Below are 11,304 nucleotides of genomic sequence, written 5' to 3'. Positions count from 1 at the left end.
TGCTCATCTCATCTCAGTAGTACAACATAAAAAGGGCCCCGGACAACAGACTTCAATAACAACGTAAAAAAATAAAAATTAAAGCGAGCCGCCAACAACAAGAGAAAGAAAAATCGGGTCATCGGCGATCTGACGCCGCTTGTTTCCCAACACCGACAACAACAAAAATAACACGGCTGGAATAAAGAACAAGGTGTGATCGGCCCGACATTTAGGGAGAAGAAATGTAACACATAAGAAATATTCACAGTAAACGACGTAAAAAGGGTACAATCAAATCAGATTAACTACTACAAGTTCTTAACAATCTAGTTTTAAAACTTAAGCGGATACATTCAATAGTTTAATGCAAATAGGAAGTTATCTTAATAGCACAGCAGTCAAGAGTAAAATTTGAACATCTTAAATCACAACAACCTCCTGTTCAACCGGAGGTCCAAAACAGTTCTCCTCTGCACCGCATACAAAGTTGCGAAATCTGATTACTTAACGTTTCCCCAAGATCGGAGCCCCAAACTCACGCCGTAAACAACCATCCGCGAAGCTATAAAAGCTGGAACTGTAAAGGGGGAGGGTGTTGCGATTGGGCGAAAAGGGAATCAAAAAAATAAAATAAAATAACCGGGGCTGGGAGGATGGGAAAAAAATACACGTGGGGCCCCCTGAATGTGCAGCGTCGTTGGACCAGAGATTGTGCGAATCCAACTCGGGAAGGAGCGCTTGTCACTCAAGTTTTCCGAGGCTCCGGAGGAAACGACGGCTTGCTGTCCCTTTAAAAAAAAATTAAAAAGCGGCGCCCTCTTTATAGTCAGGGTTAAAAGCCACAAACGCGTGCGTGGCTGGCCGCTTTACACTGCGCTGCCAGATTCAATAATATATATATGCATATATCTATAAACAGTCCAAAGGCATTAAAATTGGGACTCACTCTGGAAAAAAAAAAAGGATGACTATCTCCTTGCCCGGCCAAGTTGCGAGCGCAGTTGTTGACACTGCACGGTTTAACCCTGCTCTACTTATTCCTACGATCACCTATTTTAAACAGAGTGATATTCTGAGTGTGTGTGTGTGGGTTTTGAGGGGCGGGGTACCTTGATACGTATTTTTAAAAGACTAGGCATTGCATAATGTCCCCTCCCCTCCCCCTCTCTTGCTCTCCCTCACCCCCTTTCCCTCCCTCTCTCTCCCCGGGCTCTGGCGAGGGGTATGTGCCCCGTTTAAAACCCCTTTTTCTCTCTCCTCCAACCCTCCCCCCCCTCCCTTTTCTCACCCCCCCTTGTAGCCCAGAGCTCCCGCCATTTCCATACAACGGCCCGGATGATACTCACAAGCCCCCCCCCCCCCCTCAACAACATGCTGCTCAATGGTACCTGCAAAAAAAAAAGGGGGGGGGGTGCATCAATAACCCTTCTTTTAAAACAAAATATTATTTAAAAAATCTATTGAAACGAACGCAGCAAATGAAGTTGCAAAAAAAAAATGGAGGCAGTCGTTGCAATAAAAAAAAAAAGAAAACATATTTCCAAACTTCTTTGCAGGGCCGAGTTCTTGCTCTCCGGAGGCTGGGATGTGGTGCATGTCGGCGGCTCCCGTTTGCAAGGCGGTGCAATGTTGCAGCGGCGGCGGCGGCCCCGGGGGCAGGGAGCGCGAGCGAGCGAGTGAGCAGTCAGGGCCGGAGCGCTCACGCGTGATGGTGGTGATGCCTCCGCCGCCGCCGCCGCCGCCGCCGCCACCACCATCTTCAGCACCTTCCGCCCGCCCGCCCGCCGGCGCCCCGCCCCCTCCCCTCCGCCCACGTGACCCCGCGCGCCGGCCCATTGGCTGCGCCCGGACCCTCCGCATTCCAGGTGGACGGCGCGAGACACGTCCACGCACCGAGAGCCCCGTCCATTCACAAAACACACCGCCCCGCCCCAGCCCCAGCACACTACAGCTCAGCACACTACAGCTCAGCACACTACAGCTCAGCACACTACAGCTCAGCACACTACAGCTCAGCACACTACAGCTCAGCACACTACAGCTCAGCACACTACAGCCCAGCCCAGCCCAGCACACTACAGCACTGCCCAGCACACTACAGCACTGCCCAGCACACTACAGCACTGCCCAGCACACTACAGCACTGCCCAGCACACTACAGCACTGCCCAGCCCTGCCCACTACAGCACTGCCCAGCCCTGCCCACTACAGCTCAGCCCAGCACTGCTCAGCCCAGCACTGCCCTGCCCAGCACACTACACCACACTACAGCTCAGCACACTACTGTCCTGTCCAGCTCACTATAGCACGCCACACTACAGCTCAGCACACTACTGTCCTGCCCAGCTCACTACAGCACACCACACTACAGCACTGCCCTGCCCAGCACACTACAGCCCAGCTCAGCACTGCCCTGCCCAGCACACTACAGCTCAGCACTGCCCTGCCCAGCACACTACAGCTCAGCACTGCCCTGCCCAGCACAGCACACTACAGCTCAGCACTGCCCAGCACACTACACCACACTGGGCACTACTCCCGCCTCTTTTGTCTCTCTATATATTTTACCTCTTTCTCTCCTCCTCTATCTTTCTCTCCACTCTCCCTCTTTCTTTCTCTCCCCTTCTCTCTCTCGCTCTCCCCCCCCCCCTCCCCTTCCCTCTTTTTCCCCTTTCTTTCTCTCTTTCCTTTCTCTCCCCTCTCTCCTTTCTCTCCCTCTTTCATTCTCTCTCTCCCACTCTCTTTTTCTCTCCCTTGTTCTCTTTTTATTTCTCTCTCCCTCTCGCCACACTCCCTGCGACCCGCTTCCCTCCCTCTCTCTCTGATTTTTGTTTAAAGATTCAGCAGCGTGGACACAAAACATAGGAGTATGCAGCTCCCTGCCCTTCTCTCCCCTCTCTCTGAGGCAGCAGAAGCAGTGAGCTGTGAAATCCCGCATTCCTGTCCGATGGAGCTGAATTAGTGGTGTTGCAGAACAGAAAAGGACCCGCATTTTTCAATATCTCTATTTTCTCTCCCCCCCCCCCCCCCCCCCCATAATCTCCCACTCTCTTTTCCTCACTCTCAATCTCTCTCCCTCTCTCTCTTGTGCCCATGTTACTGTCCTTCCCCCATCCCCATTCTCCTTCTTAACGTTCCCACTCCTCATCTTTGTAAAGCCATCAGATGGAATGACCTCTTGCACGTTTATTTACATTTATTTGAACAGATTAGAAAACTTAGAAGACGTGAATTTACTCTATAAAACGAATTGCAACGCAATACTTCAAAATATGTTTTGTCTCACAATTTTAGCAAATATTGTAACATGTTGAGACAATCCGAGTGAAAGATACAAATGGCAACTCACCTTGATAATGTTGTGTTTCGGAGAAAAGAAACGAAATGTACTGCTTTAGCTAACGCGAAGGAGACATGCCTTCGAGATGTATCCTTCGGGTGCATATTTCTGCAATGATTCAAAAATCGTTGCCACATTTTAGCCAGTTGAAAGAGCAGAACGATTAGAACTTTTGAAAGTAACGCCTCGTATTACTGTAGTAAAACAAAATTCAACAAGAGTTTCTCCAAGATAAAAGTGGAAAATTTCTATCGTTTTAAACACCGAGCGATGGAGAAACCAAATTCTTAATGATATTCAACAACAAAAAAACACACACACACAAGTGCATTCTTGTACTTCCCCACGTGCGCACGGCATGTCCTCAAATTTACTTCACGAATCTTGCGTTTAACACGTTCACCTTGTTGAGGTGACTGGAGTATTCTTTGCGGCCAGGCAGCTGGATTCTATGTTAAAAGGAGTTTTATTTACCATATCTGCCAATTCAGAGAACGTTTAAGGCAGTCAACAAACAGTGCATTTATTTTCCAACGTGGAGGAGGAGGAGGAGGGGAAGAAGGGAGGGAGGGGAGAGGGGGGGGTTCCACTTCCCAGCCTGTTTTCAGCATTCCAGTCCTGTGTAATCTCAGTTTATAGCGTTGGGGGCGAAAATTCGACTGTGAGAATGTCCCGGTGCAATTAAAACGCGTCGCCGCTTTAAGAACTCGATTAGAACAAAAAACTCTCGGTAAGAGAATGTAAACGTCTCCGACGATGGAGCGGGTGCAAGATTTTTTTTTTTTTTAGCAAGTATGTCACAGAATAGCTCTAAGGCAAAGAAGAAAGTTTTGGCAGTAGTATTTTCCCTCTGAAGTTGTAACCTTTTGCATTTCCTTCTCGATTGTTGATCCACTCAAAGTAGCGATGTTGTTACAACACCTAACAACTGATTGTGATTAACAGCAAATCCGCCTCCAAATTTAACAGAACCATAGACACCAAAGACCCACTGGTTAATGAGAGATAAGGATACCATATCTTCATATCTTTTTAACCCTCCACGTTGTTCGTTTGCAGGATCAAGGTTGGGTTATTTCAATGGATTGCAATCTGTGGTTGCCTCTTAATGTGTAGCAGTGGGCATTTCACCTTGCAATGCATAGTAAGGGAGAGAGAAAGTAACTAACTCCTAGGGTTGGTGAAGCTTTCAGGCTGCATTAACAACAGTATGTCAAGAGTGTTTGTATTGTCATATGTTTCAGATAGAACAATCAAATTCTTAACTCCCTGTAACATTGAACCTTTCATTCCTCGGTGTGTCGTTTACAAAGAGTGTCTCCCCATATGGTATTTCGAGAGTTTACCAGTTAATCAGAGTCCAACTAATTGACACAGTAACTTTGTCATTGTCTATTGTATAACATGTAGAAACTTTACATGTAGACCCATCCATGTTCTTCAGGGATGTTGCCTGACCCAACTGAGTTACTCCAGCATTTTGTGTCCACTTTTCTGGAAACTTTGTGACTCCAGATGTACAAGAGATTTAACCTTCAAGGCAACATGGGGAAGTATCACTTCAAATGAATGCAGGGAAAATAGCCATAATATTGACAAAGGGATCTCTGGAAAAAGGTCCAAATCCCAAAACTCTATACACAAAGTGCTGGAGTAACTCAGCAAGCAGATCAGGAAAAAGAGGTGGCATATAATGGTGGATGTAATAATAGCAGAAGCTTTATATATGTGTAGAAAGGAACTGCTGATGCGAGTTTATACCAAAAGAAAGTGTTGGAGTATTTCAGCGGGTCAGGCAGCATCTCTGGTGAAAAAGGAAGGGTAATGTTTTGGGTTGGGACCCTTCTTCTCCAGAAGTTTTTTAGTTGGGTTAGCAGCTAAAACTGTGAAAAAATACTATAGAATAGCAATTCAGACAGTTTCTCTGTGTGTGGTGGAGCAGATGAATGCCTATTTTGGTATTAGTCTGTGCTCTTGCTAAAATGTCCAGGAAAGAACTGCAGAAGCTGGTTTAAACCCAAGATAGACAAAAAAAGCTGGAGTAATTCAGCAGGTCAGGCAGCATCGCTGGAGAAAAGAAATAGCTAACGTCACCTATTCCTTTTCTCCAGAGATGCTGCCTGGCCCAGAGCTACTCCAGGTTTTTGTGCCTATCTCCTACTTAAAATCATGATTTCCCAATGATGTTGCCATTGAATAATAGGATGAAACACAAAAGGACCCAAAGTGCTGGAGTAACTCAGCTGATCAGGCAGCAGCTCTGGAGAATATTGAGTGATTTTGGGTCTTGGCTGAAAGGTCTATACTTCCTCATTTCTACAACAGGATAAAGCAGGTCACTTACTGTACCCCAGTCACCACTTTAATCATTCATTCTCTCCAGTATTAACACACCATTATTCATCACAAAAGTTGTGAATTCTCTGCCACAGAAGGCAGTGGAGGCCACTTCACTGGATATATTCAAGAGAGAGTTAGATATAGCTCTTTGGGCTAATGCAATCCAGGGATATGGGGAGAAAGCAGGAACGGGGTACTGATTTTGGATGATCAGCCATGATTATATTGAACAGTGGTTCTGGCTCGATGGGCCAAATGGCCTACTCCTGCACCTACTTTCTATGTTTGTAAAATACACTGCAGCTACTTCCCAATGTCACTCCCAATCCCAGGACCTTTGTTACCATGGAAGATAGAGATAACAGGGACCTGGGAACGACACCAATTCAGGGTCCTCTGCAAGTCATTTAACATCTTGATGTAGAAATCAACAGTAGTTCCTTCATAGTTACCTGGTCCAAATCCCAAATCTCCACACCTTTTATTAAAAATCTATCAAAAGATCGCTTGGCACCACCGAAGGACACTGAGGTGCTAATTTAGACAGAGTCTCAGATTGGAGCAGCTTCAGCTGAGGAAATATTGTTTAATTTTGGTTTCCAGAATGAACACATTGCTCAACAAACTCCATTTGTCATTGACCATCCCTAGTTGCCCCTGAGGAGCTGGTAGTGGAGTAAATTATTGAACTATCTGAGTCCCAGTGGCGTTACACTGTGCTGTTTGACTGTGAGAGACATTCAAGATTTAGTCCCAGCAAAGATAAAGGGACAGTGATACATTTCTAAACCAGTGCTGTATGCAATGGGGATGATAACTTGTGTGTGGTGATGCTCATAAGTTCATAAGTGATAGGAGCAGAGTTAGGCCATTCGGCTCATCAAGTCCACGCCACCATTCAATTATGGATGATCTATCTTTCCCTCTTAACCCCATCTCCTGCCTTCTTCCCGTAACTCCTGACACCGCTTCTATGAACCCACCAGGCCACAGCCCTAAGGAATGCTTGCTGGAGCTGCAATGATTGACTTAGAATAAACTGTAGCCATCTTTCTTAGTGCATGGTCTGATTCCATGCATTGAAGTGTTGACCCTTTAAAGCCCATTGGATTCAGCTTTGCTGAGGCTCCTCGGTCTCTCACCGTGAAATGCTGCTTCAATGTCAAGCACCTCCACTCTCACCTCACCTCTGGCATTCAGTTCTTTGATCCATGTTTGTCCTTAGGCTGTGATGAGATATGCAGCAGAGAAGTCCCAGTAAAACTCACATTGGGCATTGAAGAGCAGGTTATACATGGGGGTTATCAGCGCCCCTTGATGGTGTGTAGGAACGAACTGCAGATGCTGGTTTACCCTGAGAGTCAGGGGAGAGGGAAACAAAGGGAAACAAAGGAAGATTGTGTGAAAGTGAGAGGTCAAAGGGGACAAAGATGAAGGCAAATGTGGAATGGATCATTTGGGGGAGGGTTTCGGCCCAAAACGTTGCCTATCTCCTTCGCTCCATAGATGCTGCTGCACCCGCTGAGTTTCTCCAGCATTTTTGTGTACCTTAGAATGGATCATTGTTTGCTAGGAAGGTGACAACGAGACATACAAGATAAAATTTAATCAGGAGGACAATCAAACTGGTCAGAGAACTAGGATTGGGAAGGGATGGATAGTGGGAAAGCAAGGGATAGTAATATTGATGATGGCTTCCATCACTCTACTGATATTTAAGAGTAAACGGATAAGGTACAAACAAGCTAAATGGATTTATCTTGCTTTTGTTATGAACAAGAACTCAAAAATAAAAGCATACCACTACTCTTCATGGGCAATTAGGAATGTGCCATGAATACTCTCCCTGCCATGGGCACCCACATTGCTTAAAGCAATTAAAAAGATATTAAATGTATAGGAAGAAACTGCAGACGCTGGTTTAAACCGAATATATACACAAAACGCTGGAGAGAAGGAATGGGTGACGTTTCATGTCTTCAGACTATTAAAGTTAATAGTCATTTGTAATTTAGTTTCAAATAGTCATGCACTGAAAGGCTTCAGATAATGTTCACTCAAGAGATTAAAGGGAACGGAGAGGGGCCCTATGAACTGTTTCCCCACATCTTCTATGGTTCAATGGACAGGACATAGAAACATAGATGGCTGATCATCCAACTCAGTATCCTGTACCTGCCTTCTCTCCATACCCCCTGATCCCTTTAGCCACAAGGGCCACATCTAACTCCCTCTTAAATATACCCAATGAACTGGCCTCAACTACCTTCTGTGGCAGAGAGTTCCAGCGACTCACCACTCTCTGTGTGAAAAATGTTTTTCTCATCTCGGTCCTAAAGGATTTCCCCTTTATCATTAAACCGTGACCCCTTGTCCTGGACTTCCCCAACATCGGGAACAATCTTCCTGCATCTAGCCTGTCCAACCCCCTAAGAATTTTGTAAGTTTCTATAAGATCCCCTCTCAATCTTCTAAATTCTAGCGAGTGCAAGCCGAGTACAAGGACATCACCCCCTTAGGTAGGAAACTATCACTTGTATTACCAATGCTTGTAAAAGAGGCCAAGTCAGATCAGAGGACCCATGCAAACTAATCATCCAGGTATCCATTAATGGGATAGACACAAAATGCTGGAGTAACTCAGCGGGGCCGGCAGCAGCTCTGGACAGAAGGAATGGTATATATATGACTGGAACAGTGCTAGAAGAAATTGTAATGGGAGCCCTTTAGGACCCGCTTTCTCTAAATGAAGGGGCCATGACAAAAAACAGGTGGGTTAGCAAACTGTGAGGAGGGTTCGAAGATAGGGATATAAATAGGTTCCGGCAATTGGAATAAATGGTTGGCAGAGAGGGTAACGTGAGGTGTAATGTGTAAGAAGGAAGTGCAGATGCTGGTTTAAACTGAAGATAGACACAAAAAGCTGGAGTAACTCAGCGGGACAGGCAGCTTCTCTGGAGAGAAGGAATGGGTGACGTTTTGGGTCGAGACCCTTGTGAGGTGATCCACACCGGCAGGAAGAATGAATTAGCAAATTACTATTTAAACAGTGTAAGTCCAGATAATAGGAAGCTGGAGTGCTGGAGTAACTCAGCGGGTCAGGCAGCATCTCTGGAGTTGTGCTCCACCTCTTATCAAACATCAACCCCTGCATCCCAGGAATTGTCCTAATGAACCTTCTCTGCCTGACCCGCTGATTTAGTCCAATGGGCCGAAGGGTCTGTTTCCACACTGTATGACTCTAATAAGTTTTACTTGCTCCTTAATATTGTTTTTCTGCATTCATTGCTGCTCCCTGGAAAATACTCAGTAGTGATGGTGGGTGTGAGATGGAGGGTGTCGGTCGGGTGTCTGTGCAAGGGTCACCCAGGCAAACATGATGGAGGCTGGCATGATAACTAGCCACTCTATTCCAGTCTGCAAAATGTACACCAATAATGTTGCACCCAGTCCACTGCAGACAGAAGAGTAACTCCTGACCACTACGAACATTGTACAAGCAATGAACATTATTGAGGAAGTAAGTTGCTTCTGCAGAATACCTTTCTGCTAGCTTTACCCAGTGTGGAGAATGTGACTCTCTCTTATGGGGAGAATGTTTCACTGTGCGTTGTAGAGAATGCAGGGATCAGCTGTGTCGCAGTTAGCACTGTGTCGTCCAGCAACAAAGATTAACCTCCTAAGCATTTTGCACAATATAGCACAAGCTGTTAACTACAGAAAGTGTCTAGCCAATACGGGGGGGATATTTCACCCAGCAGTGTACATAGTCACTGTAAAGTGCAACTTAAATACTAAAGTTGCAGGGAGTTACTTTCCCCATTCAGTAAAGTGCATGAAAATGTGTTCTTTATGACCGGGCCACGTCCTACATACAACAGTGTGATATTTTAACTACGACAGTGAATCGTTCAGGATATGGAATATAATGAAGTATGAAATATCAAGAACACAATGGCGTGAGGGTCATCATTTACCCTAACATGCACAGTGGGTGGCAGCTGTCATTGTTAGAATGTACAGTACAGGCAAGGAGATTTGGAATATAAGTGACAGCAAACTATTTTATATGTGTATGTATTATACACACACACACACACACACATATATATATATATAAGGATCTCGATCCGAAACGTCACCCATACCTTCTCCCCTTAAATGTATGTATGTGTGTGTGTATATATATATGTTTTTTATGTTAAGTTTATTCTTTAATATTATGTTGTATTTTTATTAGTGTGCTGCAAAGACATCTGAATTTTTTCTGAAAAGGGGATTAATAAAGTATTTATTGTTATTATTATTATTATTATTATTATTATTATTATTAGTATTATTATTATTATTATTATTATTATTATTATTATTATTATTATTATTATTATTATTATTATTATTATACACAGTTTGTTGCTAATATTTTAATTATACATTTTATTTATAATATATTATTAGCATATTAACAATGAACTGTTTATATATATATATATGTACATAAACACATATGTGTGTTTATATATATGTATATATATATTTATACATATTAAGAGGGAGAGGCACACAGACAGAGTGAGACAGAGAGAGAGACATTGTGTCATAGTGTGCATTATATTCTCCATTATACAACGTGCACACAGCAAATTCCAATCATCATCAGAACATCACACTACACTGTGTAGCATTTGGTCAGTGACTCCTCGATACTGAATCTTTCAACCTATATCGTGCAGAATGTGGAGTTTGACATCATAACAATAAACACCTTACCTTGCAGTATCCAATGAGGCAAACATTTCATTCTAAATTTTACAGAATGTAAATTGCAGCTCTGGGCTACCCTAAACAGACCAGCCTACGCTGTATAGAAGGTTAAACATCACTCTCTTTACAACAAACATGTCACCGTAAACATGCACAGTCAAGAGAGGGTGGTGGCCGTAGTAAAACTTCACCTTGTCTTGCACAGCATAGAAAGACACAGATCCTGCCATCTTACCTCACAGTGTACAGTGGGAGGAGGTGACTCCCTTCTCTCCAGCATTCTACCGTGTAGCGAACACTGTGTAAAAGAGTCACCCTGTGCTTTGAACATTTCACTCTGATTGCACAGTAGGTGCAAGATGAAGGAGTCGTAGAAGAAATCACGACCCCTTTGATAGCATGTTGAAATTGACCCTGTGTGATTGTAAATAGATTGCATCCCCTCTCTCTCCATCCCCCCCCCCCCCCCCCACCCATCATCATACAAGTTTCACTGCCATCCTGTTGAGTTTATATGTGTATGTATGTGTGTATGTATATGTGTCTGTATAACTAGCCTACAGCCAACAATGGACCATTGTGGGCTCCAGCTTGATTATCGTTGCTTTTTGCATATCTTCCATTCATTTGTCCTATACCTTTCGTTTCCCTTTCCCCTGTCTCGACCTGAAACGTCACCTATTCCTTTTCTCCTGAAGAGATGCTGCTTGACCCTCTGAGCTGCTCCAGCTTTTAGTGTCAGTCTTCGGTTTAAACTAGCATCTGCAGTTCCTCACTACATCCTTCACATTTTACTGTCCAAGATGTGCATGTATTTATGTGTATGTATGTGTGTATATAATAAATGAGAACAAAATATATATACTTACACACACACA

At 44.3% G+C, this 11,304-nt stretch overlaps 1 long non-coding RNA gene across 1 annotated transcript; it reads right to left on the bottom strand.

Moving 5' to 3' along the window:
- Positions 1 to 1,275: 1,275 nt before the first annotated feature.
- Positions 1,276 to 3,858, bottom strand: LOC116987527. Its single transcript, XR_004415729.1, has 3 exons — positions 3,644 to 3,858; positions 3,332 to 3,430; positions 1,276 to 1,370 (listed from the first exon to the last, which is right to left on the bottom strand). It is a non-coding gene; the product is annotated as an uncharacterized LOC116987527 (long non-coding RNA).
- Positions 3,859 to 11,304: the final 7,446 nt, after the last annotated feature.

This window comes from Amblyraja radiata, chromosome 25, assembly GCF_010909765.2.
Source record: "Amblyraja radiata isolate CabotCenter1 chromosome 25, sAmbRad1.1.pri, whole genome shotgun sequence".
NCBI lineage: Eukaryota > Metazoa > Chordata > Chondrichthyes > Rajiformes > Rajidae > Amblyraja > Amblyraja radiata.
The sequence above is the reverse complement of the archived record's forward strand: the minus strand, read 5'-3'. Positions and strand labels throughout refer to the sequence as shown.